A 17,482-nucleotide genomic window follows, 5' to 3' on the forward strand; every position below is an offset into this window, starting at 1 on the left:
AAAGGGAAAACGACCTGAGTGACTCAGGTTAAGAGCCGTGGCTGGGAAGGCAAAGCAAAACTGGCAAGGCAGAGGCTGCAGTAAAAGCAGATGAATTTGCTTCTGACCCACTTAGGATGAAAACACACAACCCTGCTCCCAGCTGGAACAACAGCTCACTTCTACTGCTGGTTCTGAGCTTGGTGTTCTGTAAGGAGGATGTATATGAACAGTTGTGCCACCATAAGCCCCTCCATGGGTACAAGCTCCTTCTCAATTTACCAGGGAGGCTCCCTGTGGGCTCTGATTTGGGTGATTTGTGTGTAGGGTTTGCTCAGCTGAGGCCACGTTATCACCCACTGAAGTCACACATGGTGGGAGCATCAAGGTCTTAATACCAACACTGTCATAACACCAGTAATTCAAATACTAATTATGTGTGAAAATTACGAGAATTCTATGTATGCAGAATACCAACAATGACCTGACTAAATTCCCAAAGCATCAACCAATCAATCACCCCCAGTGCCACCGCGCTGCTCCCACTGCAAACGAGCAGGTCAGTCCCTCCAGGACCATCCCATGGGACACCATCCCATGGGACACCATCCCAGGGGCTCCTGGCCTGAATTCAGAGCCTGTTCTCCAACAGGCTCATTCCCTGGATTTAGCAACAGGTTGATTTTGACTCATCTGAGATAACAACAAAAGGAACAATTTTACCATCACTGTGATCAAGCCCTACAGACACTTAAAAGCAGCAACCACCAAGTTGCCAAATGAAAGCAAGTGCAGCAATTACATTTTTGGAAATTAATTTATATTTCTTCTTTTACTCAGCCTTGGGTGAGCCCAGATAACTACAGGTCCCTTTGAGACATCTGATCTTACAATTTATCTGTCCTTGATGCACTTTGCTGAAATCTCTGGTGCGAACTTTACCAACAGCTCTCATCCTCAAGTCACACATTGTGTTAATTTGCCATTAACTGAACCTCACACCTACATTTTCAATCAATTATCTTCCTAGAAAGGTCATTTCAATGCCTTGGATGAGTTTTAGCTTAAGACTGGACAAGACATTTGTTAATGCATTTCAGTTGACTATGATGTTTTATCCTCTGAGGCAGCTGCCACCAGCATGAAAATACAAGCAGGATTTATACCTTCTTGTATTTTTAAAGCATTTTTAGTGGCAAGCCCTAAGCCAGTGCATAATTTCTCCAAGAAATTTAACTTTTTTTTTTTTTTTTTTTTTTTTTTTTGGTACCAACAAGCACCTCAGACTTTGACAGAGGAGAAACCAGCGTAAGCCACAAATGATCACAAAAGCATCCTGGATTTTGTTTTCCTTCCTCCCCACTCCCTGACTGGGCAAGAGCAGCACTGCAGGAACTGAGGGACGTCAGAAACTGAATACAAGGCTGAGAGAAAAGAGGAAGATGTAGAAGGTAGTCGTGGTTTTGGCAAGGTTTTTGTCTCAAGAGTTGCATTTCTCGAGACTTGTTCTGAAGGGAAAATCAACAGGAAAAGTCTGGAATTGTTAGAATACACAAGGAGAGGAGGATCCCACAGCCCACAGCTGCTGCAGGTTTGTCACCTGCTGGAGCTGCTGTTCTTTGAGTAGAAGATTTGCATAGTTTTCCTAGAAAACTGTAAACATTATTAGTGTCATTAAATATTATCCTCAAGGCCTGAAGGGTCTGAACTTTGCCCGTGGAAAGCACCACATCACAACAGTCAGGAAAAGATCTTTAGTCTGATGGACTGGAATTCCCGAGACAGAAAGGCAAAAAGCCAGCAGAGGGGAAATCTAATGTGCCTTATGTCAGATTAGACTTCACCTCAGGTTTCATTTAAAGGAGATTTTAAAAAGAATCTAAAGAAAGGAACACAGTAATTATGGTGGAAACGTGTGAGCCCAGTCAGTAAATCCATACTGTGCCTCCTCAGGGATTTGTTCAGCATCCACCCAGCAGAAAACAGCAAGCAGGGGGGGCCCAGATGTTCAGTTTACTCAGCTGATCCCAGAGTTATCAACACACTGTCCATTATGGGCAAAGCAAGCTCCCTCCACTGCTTTCAATCTGGCCAAATAAACACACCCCAGCCCATTAAACAACTACCCAACGCTGACATAAACTGTTAAACGACTGTTAAACCGACCAGATTTGGCTCCCAAGGTTTGTTCCTGGATGTGTAAACTGATGCAAATGTAAAATGGATTAATTTCCTCCTGTTCTGAGGAGTTTCAGTCACACAGGCAAAATGCAGACCCATAAAATATTAAAAAAACCCCAATGAACACAGAAAGCAAAACAACTTCCCTTGAGAGAACTGCTTAGAATTTACTTCCATGGGATGCACTGATGCTGTTTACCCTACAGGCCAACATGTTTAAATCTTTGTTCCTTTAGCAGATTAATACTGGAAACAGAGGCCTTTGGGAGATACTGGGTTATTTGTAAGGCTTAAACATTGATGTTATGAAGGAGAAACCACTTTATCCCACCCCACATATTTTTTTGGGTTGAAAATGACAGTATTTATATGGCATTTCATATTGCTCCTGGCATCTTTCCGTTGAAGGAAATCCTGTATTATCTAAAATATGTATTTGGTACCCAGAATATTGATCAGAATGTTGATTATATTAACCTGGCAACTTCTGCACATGGATTTTTCCTTGGGGGTGTGCAATGAGTGGGACAAGAATTCGAACATGTAGGGACTCCTCAATCTGCTGGTTTTCCCTGCTACAGCCATTTCCTGGGTTTAAAGGTATGATCCACTGTTTTAAGTTCTCTTTGTAATTTTTTTTTTGTTTGTTTTGTTTTGTTTTGTTTTTTTGCTTTGTTCTGTTTTTGTTTTTTTTTAAAATGAATTTCACTACAGCAAGAGAGGAACATTTAGAAAGTGGTTTATCCAGAGTTACACCATTCTTGTCTATTATATCTAATATATCTAATTTCCCTAACTCAGAGCAATGCAGAGCTGGGATCTCACTCAAAGTCAATATTTGTTTTATTATTTTAGTTTCTAGAGCTAAGGAGGTTTATCAGCAGCCCAGTTATGGAAGTCTCCCAGAATAGCACACTTTGGGAATCAGTGTCCCACCCTTTGCTTGATCTCTCTGTCCATCCTAAGAGTTTGTGAGGGATCTTCACAGAACCACTGAGGCTGGAAAAGCCCTCTAAGTTCATCGAGTCCATCAACCCAGCACTGCCAAATCCATCACCAAACCACCTCCCTGGGTGCCACAAAATGGTGCAATGAGAGGGAGAAATACAACTCATAACTGCTGATGTACAATTCTACAAGTAATTTGAATACTCAGTGTTCAAGAAGAACATTTCTCATTCCACCTTCCCTCTGTACTAAAACACCTGGGACATCAGAAACACCTGATGTCACACAAAATATGTCTGTATTTCTCAAACAGTGGCTGGAAGTGCCCAAACCCCCCTTGAGCAGCTTCCCTTCCTGCACTTGAATTTTTACAGTAATTCCACAAGGTGCAAATCTCCCTTTCTTGCCTCTTCCCACCACAGTGTTTAGGAACTCCTGATGTTTCAAAGTCCGGCTGAGTGCCACACCAGTTGGATTAACAACATTAACAACACTGAGGCTTTGGGGAGGGCTGTGGGTGCTTAAACAATTGTCTCCCACCAGCCCTTTGCTCCTGGTGAGATTCAGGCTGAGCAGCAGGCACAGAAACACGAGGGAACCTCCAAACCAGCCCAGCCCTGCTTGGCCAGGTCTGTTTTTTTTTTAGGACTAACCCCAAACATCCATGATGGGAACGGGGATTGCTGGGGCATCAGCACCACGTGAAGTTCTGTGCCCAAAACAACACCTTGGAGTGGCTCCTGCATCCCCATTTTCCATGGATTTGAGAGGACAAATTCAGTCTGTGCCTGAAAGATGGTGTAACCCAAGGTCTTGTCAGGAGACAAAGGGGTGTGTTTGACTAAATCTCAGCTGAAGTGTAAACCCATAAACACAGAGGTCAACTCCCATCACCTCGTTATCACGTGCTGGGGAAGATGGAAGTGCTTTTACTTCTGGATAAGTGAAAGTATCAATTTGAAGCCATGGGATGTGTGTTAAATTACAGCTATGGAAACAGGCTCCTGTGTCTCCTACTGCAGAAGAAAAACCTTGATAAAACCCGTTTTCAAACGATAAAATATGAATTACAGAATTATAAAAAGAAACTTTTTATAAACGTGTCCTTGCACACTATATATATTTATAAGGTCTGCACTGAAAACTGCCTAAAATGCTTTCCAAGGGCTAGAATTATAATATCTTTGAGCATTCAAAGAATGGCTCACTGAAAGCTCAGAGCAGAAAGGATCATAAAAACATAACCACGAGGTTTCTCATTTTGTGCAATTAAAAGAACTGTAATCAAGAAAATATAATGCACTTTCCCCCTTCAACTAAATTACACCCCACAGAAACACTGGATGGATTTATGAAGCTTCACCACTCGTAATTACCCCTCAGAATAAACACAGCTCCCACCTTCCCATCTGAGGAAATGCTCCCCCAAAAACCAGCCCTGCTGGGGATCTGAGAGATGCAAATCACACAAAACCACCGCTCTGTGGGACCAAGGGATGAGCTGGCAGCAAGGAGAGCACAGTGACAAAGTGGCTTTGTCTGCGTGGCAGTCTCAGCACGGCTCACACAGCTCTGGTCTGACAGTGGCAAGCAGTGACAGGACAAGGGGGGAATGGCTTCCCAGTGCCAGAGGGCAGGGTTAGATGGGATATTGGGAAGAAATCCTTCCCTGTGAGGGTGGGGAGGCCCCGGCACAGGTTGCTCAGAGGAGCTGTGGCTGTCCCTGGATCCCTGGAAGTGTCCAAGGCCAGGTTGGACGGGGCTTGGAGGTGGAAGGTGTCCCTGCCCATGGCGAGGGTTTGGAACCAGATGATCTTTCAGGTCCCTTCCAACCCAAACCATTCCATGATTCCATAAATAACTGTCACCCTGGACAGAGGGAATCTTTGCAAACATTTACCCAAATGTCCCCCCAAGCTCAGGACATGCCTGGTTCCCTCACACAGCACATGCACAGCTCGAGTAAAAATCCCTCTGCAGCCACCTGGTTTCAGACCTGCACTTTTCATCAGCCCAGGTGTTGGTGATCCCTTTGCTAAGACTCAGTCTCATATTTTCCTCCTAAAGCGAAGTCCACTCTCCACACACGTATCTGAACCCCACTGCTCCCCACCAAAGCCTCGGAGCCTTCACAAAGTGCCAGTGAAGTTGCTCTGCTTTGCTCTTTCCTTTCATCCTCCCTTGGTCGCAGCTTCTCTTTTCTGGCCTCTGCTCTGTTTCCATTGCCATTTCTTTTCCTCCTTTCCCATTTCCATAACATTATTATTTTTCATGCTTGACTCAGCCGTGATTCAGTCTGTCACTATGTTCACAACGTGGCTATTAATTTTCCATACTTTTTGTGTTTTCCTAATTGGACCTGGAACAGAAGAGCCAAACCAGCATCACCAAAGCCCGAGCACACATAATACCGTGTCTCTTATAAAGCATTTCCTTCCAGTATCACTCTGCCATGTGGTAACCATGTGTTTATCTGCAACTTAATTACAGCAGACTAGGAATACATTAAAATGCATACTTAGAGGTTTGTTTTTCGTGAGGAGAAATAAAATGAAACGAATGGGAAACCTCAGAAAGAACAAGAAGAGGTAGATCACGAATGCTTAAGGAACACAGAAGTTGCAGATGCTTTTTCTTTGCTGGGCAAGAGACAAGTTTTCTCTCCAGTATTTGCTGAGGCAAAAGATTTCCTCTAGTTTATGGAAATTTTAAACTCCTCATTTCTCTAGCTTAAAATTCTAGGCCTTATTTACCATTTTATTCCACTTTTAAAATGCACTGTCTCAGTACTAAGATGGCTGGGGAGCCACCCCCTGCACAGGTACTGGCACGGCCCCAATTCCAGGGAATGGGCACTGAGCTGGATCTTGTGGGAGAGCAGTGACACTGCACCTGGGCATTTATCTCAGTGGAAATTCCCAGTGCACCAGCAGAGCTCAGGAGTTCTGCTCTTCCTCCACAACTTCCCTGATATATTAGATTTCATTCTCTTGCATTTGAACCCCCTGCCCTCCCTCTGCAGTTAAATGCAATTAAATACCTCTCGATGATCAACTTGGCGTAAAACACTGTGAGGAAATCAGGAGAAATGTCTAATTTAGCAAGAGATACTGAGCAGCCAAGGACAATACAGAGATGAAAAATCATGAAAGGAAAAAAAGATGTCACACTGCAGAACAGCATGAAGTATCAACAATTTGGGAAGAAACAACTGGGAGCCAATTTTTTAATAATCTGAAGGAAGCAGACTGCAGGAAAGGCATTTTTAGGGCAGAAATGAAGCCAAGTTTGTGTTTTCCTCCATTACAACAGAAGTAAGATACTTAATAGATCATTCCATTTTTTTTCAGTACAGAAGATGCTGCAAGAGTCTCTCTAAGCCTTTTTGATGTCTTAATAAAAGGGTCCAGAATCACATAAAGCAACTTGGATTTGAAATACCACAGAAAAGCTGATTGTCGAGTGTGACCCAACTTGCTTTTGGACAGTTTACATTACAAAGCTCATCCAGACAGCAGAACTTAAACATAATATAAATAAAAGCATCTGAATTTAGTTAATGACTTGGCCCTGAAGCTGGGATAGTTTTTTCCAAGTAGCCAGATTCATTTAAAAAATAAATCCCAGGACACAACCAAGACCGTCTAGCTCATCTAAATTAGCTCAAGGTTAGGCATTTACTTTTTTCAAAAGTGTGATTAAAAAAGGTTTTTAGACAGGATGCTCAGCTTATGGTGATCATTCACTGCTGTGGTTATTTCATCTTGGCTCTGGGTCAGGTGGAAGGGAGAAGGGCACAGTTCAGGACAGAAGTCAGTGAACTACTGTTACTCAATAAAACTCCATTAATTTACACAATTAGAAGAAGCAGTTGCCCACTGGTCCAGCAACTGGAGATCTGTTATCCCCGTTATGCCTAATAAAGTTTGGCTATTATAACTTATTTATTAACACTGCCAATTAATAAGAGATCAGGTATAGGAACAGTGTTTGAAGTCCTGTTCAAACCACGCTTAGAGAGCTGCCTTTCTCAGAGTCTGAGGAGTTATTTGCTTCTGTGTGGGCAAAATTGAAAACCCCTGAAAGCTTTAAACCCATTGAATTCCTTCCCTGCAATCCCCAAATACAATTCTTCATCACCTCTGGCTGTCAAAACATGACCTCTCCAAACTCATTCTCAGCACAACCAAGAGCGACACAGGGAATATTCTTGAGAAGACCCAAAGACCTACAAGAAGAGATTTATCAGTTGAAAATTATTGTGCGTGCAAGGGTGTGAAGTTGTCACCTCACTTAAAAATAAGAGCTTTGTAAAAATGGTCAACTCTCCTCAAACTTTGATTCACTCAGGGACTTCAGGAAGAAAGCAGCAACCTCCCAAAAAACCAAAACAGGAGCAAAAATAAGGAACACTGAAAACCTGTAACTGCTCAGAGTGCAAGTCTGTGCTCTACCTTAGACCAAATCTCTCCCAACAAGCACGATTTTGACTCAGATATCTGTGTACTGCCAAGGACAAAGGAATTTAGGGCAGTGATGAGAATTCTTTGGTGTTTCCAGCAGGACAAATCACAGGCAGCTGCCAGGCAAAAACATATTCTTATGCTCCACCTTGTTTGGGTTGTAAAGGCCAAAGCTGCGCTCCCCAGGAATGTTCTGTGGTGTGTGTGGATAAATATTTGTTTTATTGCTAGGTACTGACACAACACTGTGTCAGTAAAAAAGCACTAATAATACTCATAGTAGCTGCCAGTGCAACTCATTCACTCTCAGTGCAAACCTGAGGCATTTCATCACTTGAATTTAAATTGCTGGCCTTGCAGAAACGCTTCAAAACTGTTGGTAACAATATGTTTTGTCCTGGTTAAAAGTCCTGCTGAAAGGAAATCAGTTAATATTAAAAGCTTCTCTCTTTGTTCTTAGTCAGTTTTACAAGTTCAGGTTTTTTTAAAAGCCCTAAGGAAGTAAAAAGACACAAATAAACCTGGTGTATGTTTAAAGTTTTCATTTGAACAGCTGTGCACCAACAAGAGGTTAGTCCTGACCCCTGAACTAATTGCAGAAGTATATGATTGATTATTCATTCTATTAATAAATGCCAGAAACTACTTGGGTAACCAACATTCCACATTAAGTATGAGCAATAATTAATACGATTTTTTTTTATCATACCCTTTCAATATAAGCAACACTGCAGACATTTCCAGCATTCCAATTCAAGCAGCAATTACCGAATCTATAATTATTTGAGGAATAATAATGAAACAAACAACCAAATTGTATGAGAAGAACCAAAAATCCAGTGTTTGATTTTCTTGTATTCTGTTATGTGGAGAAAAAGGTGGGGAGAAGCAACAATAATAAAATGGAGAGAGAAAGAGAGAGGATTAAAAAAAAAAAAGAGGGAAAAAGGGACAAGTTCAAGGCAACAAAGATTAGGATCAAAATATTTGATAGTAAAGGACAGAGGAGTAAAAACAATTCAAGAAAAAGGAAATTAAAGCAACAGACAAAAGGAAGAGTTTCATCACTGGAATTTAAACATGCAGTTATCCCCAGCTCATATAAAAAGACAAGGATGTCTTTTTATGCCCTCAGGCTCCATTTCCAAAGCCAAGCTGAGTCTCACACCAGGAACTGTAAGGTACACACAGATAATCCCATGGCAAAATTTGAGAAGAAAGGCAAACACTATATTGTTATTTAAAATGTAGTTCTGGATTACTCCAAGATTCATTTTTTCCGCTGTAAAAAGACCTCTGGATGACTCTTCCCAAACACACTGCAAATCACATTTGAGGCCTCCAGCCTATTCTTCACCTTTGGCTTTTCCTATTTTCCCCCCTTTTCTGTTTTGGAATCAGCTCCTGCATTTCTTGCAGCTGCCCCTGCCAGTGCAGCAGTAGCACTGTCTAGACTATGAACATATTTGTGCCTCTTAAAAACTATTTCAGTTGTAGCTCTACAGCTCCCAGACCCCCAAAATCCCATTTCTCATTTCCAGCACATCCCACTGCCCTGTGAATTCAGAACTGATGTCTAACAGCTCAATCCTTATTAACACACAGGATCTTTCCTGCTAATTTCTGTGAGACAAAAATACCCTAATGTTCAGTTACCAAAGCACTCCTTGTGAATGTAAAATAAAATGTCCCAACAAAATTGGTTTATTCGCCCTTGTACAACTCACATTGTGTAACAGAAGTAAAGGCCATGAGATAAAGAAAAAGTAGCAAATAAGTCATAGAATAATAGAATATCCTGAGTTGGAAGGGACCCAGAAAGATCACAGTGTCCAAATCCTAAAGAGTTAGACATCAAAGTCTGCTCTAAAATATAATAATATTATATATTATATATAATAATATTATATTTTAGACTAGTGTAATTTTAACTCATGACACCATTCAAAGATCTGGTAAACTGATGATTCTTATGCTAAAATATGATTTGTTGTAATCAAGCTTTTTTAACACTTACTAATTAAAAAACACCTTGTACTCCCTTGCAAGTCATTGGACTTTTTTATGGCAAAGCTTTGAGTCAGTTTTAGCAAACTCAGTCTTTTAAAAATTCACTCACAAAACGAAAAAAGGCAATCAAAGTATTCCAGATACTTAAGCACTTAAAACTCAAGTTACCTCACAACTGATGTGCTTGTAAATGGATTATGAACAGAGCAGTGCAGAAGAGGCAAAATGTTTCAAAACAGAAAATGAGCAACTGATAAAGAGGAAATAATTTAATCACACTCAGAGCTGCTGCAAACACACTCCAACCCGCCAGGGAAATAATAAATCAGTGTTACTGTACACAAATACTGTGTCCATAAACATGGTCCATCTCATCTCACACTCATTACTCCACTTTCTATACCCCAGCAATTCCCACCCTGACAAACAAGGACCTCCAGCATTATTGTCACACCTTTCAGTGGAGCTCCTGCAGGGGAGGGACATTCCCTGAGGCTTCCCAAAGCACCTGAGCACCGACCCTGGGGAAAGGGAAACGCTCAGAGCTCCAAACCCCTGCTCAGCTCCCATGGGGAGCTGCTCTCCAAGCAGCAGTGCCAGAGGCTGCAGCACCTCTGTGAGGAAGAAGCTCTGGTAGGAACCGGGCTGGGCTGAGTTTTTGGGTAAAACATGAACAGAAAACTTGGATGTCCTTCCTCCTGCAATTAAACAGGATCTCAGTTCTGCAGGGATTGATTTTTTTTACCCAGATTGTCATTTTCCAAAAGAAATAACTTGGTTTCAAAACAAAGAGCCCCAGGCTGTGCAAGGGGACTGTGTGAGACCGAAGCTGGGCTTGGAGACACCACGGGAATTACCAGATCCAAGGGAACCCCTCTCGCTCTCCCCCCGGCCCCAAACCTCTCATCATCAGCTTGTACCACGAAAACAAAACTCGGTGTTTCAAAAAAGAACTCATTTTCCAGTAATCTGATGAGTCCTCCAGTTAGCAAAGGGAAGGGAACACACAGGATTTAATGTGAAGAACAGATAGAAATCGTCCTAAAAATGTCAATTGGCAAAGTCCACCCGAGCTCTGGGAGAAGCCCAAACAACGCCAATGTTCTTCTTCAACAAGACATGTTTATACACCACACACAGAGTCAGCCAGAATAACAGAACCTATTGAAACAGAGGGGTTTTTTATTTATTTTTAACATTTCCCTTGTGAGGATGGCATGGGGGGAACTGTGCTGGAGCATCAGGAAATCCACAGCTCCTTTGGCCACAAATGCTGCTCAGATCATAAAGCAAACATAATTAATCACTTCATGGGGTGTTTTCAACCTGGACTCAATCCTGAATTTTGCGCACTGTGAAATCATAAATATCTAGAACCATAAAAATAGCAGTATGGTATTAAAAGATACATTTAAAAATTAGATATGTCTACAAACACACACACACATCTTCTGCCATTTCCCCCCTTCACATTCTCGCTGGGAGCTGCAGAATTGCTGTACAAGTAATTTTTGCCATTGTCCACTAATTCACCCAAACAAACCATTTGATGCTACTGTTTGTAATGGGAAAAACATGAATCAAGAGGCAAAGACAACTAATTTTTAGATTTAGAAAGAAACCACAGGCAAACTTTGTTATTCTCCTCAAATTCTTCTTGCTCTGGCTGCCAACAAATCCTTCTTTTTGACTAAAATACTTCAAAATATTTGTGTCCTCGGTTTACATCTCCTTCCTGAGACAGTCTCTCAGTGGAGAGGCATCCTGTTATTAATTCCTACTCAGAATTAAAATGGGAAAGCATCTGAGACACCAAACAACTGATATGAGCAGAGAGCCACAGGAACCCAACCCAGTGTCCCAGCTGACATCTCAAACCAACAGCTTTATCTGGAAGATCAGCTCTTCATTTTCTCCCATCACTTCTGATACCATCTAAGATGGCAACATTATCAAGGGGAGTTTAGTAAAAGATGCATCCTCTTCACAGAGAAGTTCTATAGGGACACTTTTTTGGCCATTTTGCCCAGACATGGAAAGTGTGACCAAGCAAAGGGAGAACACATGAAAAGGGCAAATAGGGAAAGATCATTAGAATAATTACATATTCTTATTTTTAATGAATTCTAAACAATCTGTTTTCAGTGTTTACACACAGATAAAGTGATACAATTTTCTATATTTATATTCCTATATTTAAAATGCAGATTTTCTGTATGTTCTTTATTTAAGAGAGAACCACTGTCCCTTTGGTCTGGGATGATGTACTTGCCTCTGGGAAACAATGGAATATAAGAAGCAATGTCAGGACATGAATGAAAACATACAGGAGGCTTATGGCACTCTGGTAGGTTGCTGTGTCCTTCAAAATTTGAAAGATTCTGAATTCTTTGTAGCTTACACGAGAAAACTATTTTTATGATAGAATTCTGCAGGGAAAATCTCTCGGAGGGTATTTCTGAGCAATAAGAGATTTATCAGGATGAAACCAGTAATGTAGTGGTTGTGTTTTTGTTTTGTTTTGTTTTTCTGAAAATCTCAGAATTGTGTCTTTTATAAAGCTTTATATACCCATAATTCAACGGGCTGTTACCAAAATAAAGATCCGAGTCTATAACCTTAGAGAAATTCAAAAAGTATTTGTAGAAAGAGCCTTTGGTTTATACAAAGGTCAGGTAAAGAAGAGATCAGAGAGAACATTTTGTGAACTGTGGCAAGAACAAACAAACAAACAAAACCAATTACTCCATCTTTTGTATTTCTGTTGCAAAATATTATTATCTTACAAAAAAGTGAGAAACTTTAAAATCACTGATGAGTAATGATGCTCAACAGAGGCACAAGAGAAGCCCCAGCCCCCAAACCAAGCCCATTGTGCTGTTTGAGACACAGAAAATGGACTCAGTTGATGAGAATTTTGGAAGAACAAGAGTCAGCAAATGGCTGAACTGGAACTGCCCAAAATACAGGGAAGAGTCACCTTTGAACCCCCCAAAAAAGGAAGTTATTCTATTTGAAAGGAAAGACAGAAGGACAGGGGAAATCTTACATGTTTACATACTTCTACTGGCCAGGGGTTTAAAGCTGCAAGTTGCTTTGGGACATCACAGGGAACAGGTTTTAGGCAACAATATACTAAAAATTCAACTGAATTTCTTCACCAGTGCTCATGTTTAGAGGCAATAAGTGAAGCACACTGGCCTCGAAATTCAGGTAGCTTTGAAGAAAGGCTTTACAAATTCCTTCCATCTGTCTGTTCGTTGGCATTTTAGATAAAACACGAGAAAAACCCACCACAGACTGAACATGGGAGCGAATGGAAACGTTGTGGCAATAATTAGTGCCCTCAGAAAGTTAATGCTAATGAATCAATCTGAATAGTGAACCAATCAGGATGAACAATGAACTAATATTTTAGATATTCTATTCACTGCAGAGAAGAACTGGAATTGGGAGGCAGTTGCAGTGGAAAATGAAGCTTTCTTAGGTAAACAGATCCCAGCTACAAACACCTCATATTGCAATTTTAGACTTATTCCCACCTAAAGAAGTACCCAATGCCTTTTGCAATGTTTTGGTAACATTCTTAAACACATGAGGAAAATCTGTGTTTAAATCTCTTCGGGTTTACCAGCAACATCTTCTCTTTTCCTATGTTTTTTTTCCTTGAGGATATCTGTGACCACTGATTACAACCAGGAATGCAGGAACTGCTGCAGGTTTCAGAAATGCCAATCCCAAATTCCACATCTCATGTTTTGTGCCGACTTTTTCTTTTAAAGTTATAAATTTTTTGCCCCCATTGCTATTTTTTTCCAACTATAAATTCCTGTGTTTGATTTAAAAAAAAAACACAACAAAACCAACAAACCACATGAGTAATTTCAAAGTTTAGGATTCCAGCTTTGTCTCTGATATCAAAACCAGCCAGCAACTGCAAGGCTCCATCATGACAACTAAGAGTAAAGCAATTTAAAAAAATCATTCCACTCTTTTATTTCATTGAAAGGTTAAAAAAAGAACTGCTTGTAATTTTCAGTGCTGTCTCTTTTCCTTCCAATTCCTGAACAAAGCAGGAATAGCTTTACATTCCTGTCTGTGGGTGTGGTTTTTGACTCACAAAGATAATATTTCCATCAGTGCTTTAGGAATAAATTAAATAACGGATCCAACTTCAACACAGCCCTTCTGTAAACAACAGAGTAAAACAGGAGGCATGAGAAAATGAGGGGAAAAAGGGAGGAAAAGGAATAAAGGAATAGCAATTCCTTAAGATCACAAAATATTATTTGCTAGCTGACAAATATCCTTGTATTCCCCTATAGCACAGGGTAGATAGGGGTAGATATCACAAGTAAACAAGTTTTACTGAATATTGCTGTCTCAGGAAATGGCTGCAAACATAGAGATGTAGAGCAGAGCAATACAACATTGATGCTGGATGTAGTTTCAGAACTCCGTGGGAATCAGTTGAATATATATATATATATATAAAAATAAATATATATATACACACATTATCTAAAGTCTGTGCCTCAATCCATTCTGTGCCAAGAACATCACTACTTAAGAAATCCAACTTTTTGGGACAAAGGGCTATAGTTACACCACCCCCTGAGGGGAACAAGTTCTGTTGGGATCCCAGAAGGAAGGATCCTTCTGCTCACAATATGGACATAAGGAACATCCATATGGCACGTGCTTAAAAAGCCCACTTGCTCTTATACACTCCCCCAGGATAGCTTTTAAAAGATTCTAATTCTTTATTCCATTTCTGCTTAATGTGGCAACAGATCAGAAAACTCCAGCAGGAATAGTGAACAGATCACAATCACTAAAAATACCTATAATTTAAAAAAACATAACTTTATACTGGAGTGGGGTCCAGGAAGTGTTGCTGCCCTAACTCCTGGGATCCACAGAAGTGAGATTTAGATCTGAAAAGCAGGTCTTTTGAGGAAGAGAGAGAAAACAAATTTATTTCAACTGTGTTGAATTGCTCAAAAACCCTCTTTGCCACTACTGGTTGTCATCTAATAGGTACAGTGAGAGATGTTATGAGAAACTGTTGTAGCCACTATAAACAAGCCCGATGCCAACCCAAATTCTGTTCCCTCTTTTTGACTGAAGAAGATTCCCTTGGAATAATTTCCACAATTTCAGCAAAGCAAGAGGGAAAGCCTTGTCCCTCTACAAATAACAAGCTTTAAGGAAAAGAGATCAGCCTATATTTTAGGAAGAATCCGTGCCAGAGGCTCCAGCCAGGCTCCCACATCCACTTCTCACATCCTATGGCCCTTGCTCAAAACACGAACCAACAGTGGCAGTTTGCCCTAAGGTATAAAGTCATAAAAAGTTACTCTCATTATTAGTCACTGCTTACTCTCTGTCTCTTCTTCCCTCAAAGGAGACCATCCCACATTAAGGCATCTTAACAGACTGTGACATTCCCATTGCACAGCTCATTCCAGTGCCTGGCCGTGCATGTGGGATAGACTGGCACCAAGTACATGCACATGAAGCAGATGCTGGCACCTTGCTCTGCTCTCAGAGTCAACTGTTCCCATAAACACAGCAAGGATTAGATCCCTGAGGAAACACCAGTGCTTTTCAACTCAAACAGAAACTGCCTAAACTGCCCCATGTCCAAAATCATTTGCAAGGACATCCCAGCCTAAAGGTTTAGCAGAATACACAGTGTTTTCTCTTTAGTTATCACGACAGGAAGATTTTAAGGTAAGTAAAAATATTAAAACCAATATCTAATGATTAACTATACATAGATTTAAATCTTATTGAAAGGTGGCAGATGATATCCGTTCTCAGACAACAGCTTTTCAAATGTCATGGGTTCACGTGGCCGAATTTTTGGTAACGGGCCATAGAGATGATTTCAGCCACACTGACTCCAGGTAATTAGAGGGATGAAGGAGAACAGTTGACATTATTTATTTTTCAGCACAACAGGTTTTTGTTTAGATATTTTAATGGCACCAGACACAATATAGGAGATACTTCACTTTGGTCTGAATATTAAAGGAGAAAAGTGACTTAAAGGCACCCAAAAGGAAAGCTAAACATGGACACCACCAGAACTGTGATGCTTCCAGGACTCTTACTGATTCATAGAATGGTTTGGGTTGGAAGGCACCTGAAAGATCATCTCATTGCAACCTCCTGCCATGGGCAGGGACATCGTCCACTAGCCCAGGTTGCTCCAAGCCCTGTCCAAACTGGCCTTGGACCCTTCCAGGGATGGAGCAGCCACAGCTTCTCTGGGCAACCTGTGCCAGGGCCTGCCCACCCTCACAGGGAAGAATTTCCTCCCAATATCTAATCTAAGTCTGCCCTCCTCAGCTTCAGGCCATTCCCCCTTGTCCTGTCACTCCAGTCCTTGTCCCAAGTCCCTCTCCAGCTCTCTTGGAGCCCCTTTGAGCACTGGGAGGGGTTCTAAGGTCTCTCCAAAGCCTTCTCTTCTTCAGGCTGAACAGCCCAACTCTCTCAGCCTGTCTTCATAAGAGAGGTGTAGACTCAGTAACACCTTCAGAGATCCTTCAGTCTGCTTAGAGGGTTTAGGATTTTCACTGTATGATCTAGCAGAGACAAGACTGTGCCCTTCTCAGCTCTGGAAAGCTGCTGGAAGATACTGACCTTTCAAAAATCACAGAGATGACAAAACGTAAGAAGTCCAGCTTCAAGGATCTACAATTCATGATCAGAGATGCCACATCCAAAGCAGATGCACAGAACCAGAGCTTCACATGCACAAAGGCACCAGAAGCATAAGAAGCTGCATTTGAACATCCACTGAAGTGAATGCCGTCACTTTTATGTCTAATAAATACACCATTGTTTAAACACATAAAGTCTTTCGCCTGACATGCACAGCCCTGACAAGAAGATCTAATTTGCTGTTCTTTTCCCCACTTGCTTTCAAAGAACTGTTCAACTCGCCCTGTACAGACCGATGCTTTCAGCACAGCTCCTGAGCTGTGCCCTCATTTCAGGTGCCACCTCCATTTGTTGAGGGTGACTGTCTCCATTCCTTTTCAACAGCTCCAGATAAACTACAGAAGTTTAATATTCCTTCTTTTGCCTTTGCACAGCAGAGCACAGTAGGAAGTGAGTGACTATTTTAAGAGACAATGTGTTTTCCCAGTATCTTTCCACCACACACTGCCAACAATTATGGTCAACTCAATGGTTATCCCAGGCCATGACTATCTGTCTAAATATTCCTCAGAGCGTGAGTTCAACCAAACGACAAATTTTTAATGTCAGAAGAGCTCAGACAACTCTGTCTCCCAGGTAAATTTGTCACTTCTGAAGCTCAGCAGAACCACCATCCCAGCCATCCCCCCCGGACACTCCGCAGACGGGACATCTGGGGCCGCAGGAAGAGGCTCTGCTGGCACACCGAGCTCTGGTGGTAACGTACATTTATCCCCTCCCTTCCCTCACGCTCACTTCTCCTCCTTGGATTCCTGACTTCACTGCAGCTCTGCAGAGCTGTGCTTCAGGATCATGTTTCAGGATGTAATTAGCCTTACAAAGGAAAAAAAAAAAAAAATGAAGGGAAAGCGCTTTGGTCGTTTTATTTTCCATGCATAAGCTGCGACTTATGGTGAAATCATTGCTGTGAGTGGACAAAAGAAACATTTCCCAGGCTAAAACTTCAACAGAAAGGTTTGCTGCTTAGAGATTACAGGCTTCAAGGGCAGGAGTGGATTAAGAAAATATGAATTATAGAAAAAAGTTCTAACTTTAATAAATGTCTTTACATCAAGGCTACATTTGCCAAAATGTATTATTCTTTTAAATAAACCTACATTAAAGCCATGCCACTTGGAAACTGAAGCTCTAAACCCATAACCCAGAATAAAATACACATTTTTTTTTTT

General features: G+C 41.2%; 1 protein-coding gene across 1 annotated transcript in view; it reads right to left on the reverse strand.

Moving 5' to 3' along the window:
* The window catches only part of CENPP (centromere protein P), a 118,761-nt gene that overhangs the window by 4,958 nt on the left and 96,321 nt on the right, over positions 1-17,482 (reverse strand). The window lies entirely within an intron of this gene.

Source organism: Empidonax traillii, unplaced genomic scaffold (assembly GCF_003031625.1).
Source record: "Empidonax traillii isolate 1590-97213 ecotype Southwest subspecies unplaced genomic scaffold, ASM303162v1 scaffold187:size1931383, whole genome shotgun sequence".
In the NCBI taxonomy this organism is placed as follows: Eukaryota; Metazoa; Chordata; class Aves; order Passeriformes; family Tyrannidae; genus Empidonax; species Empidonax traillii.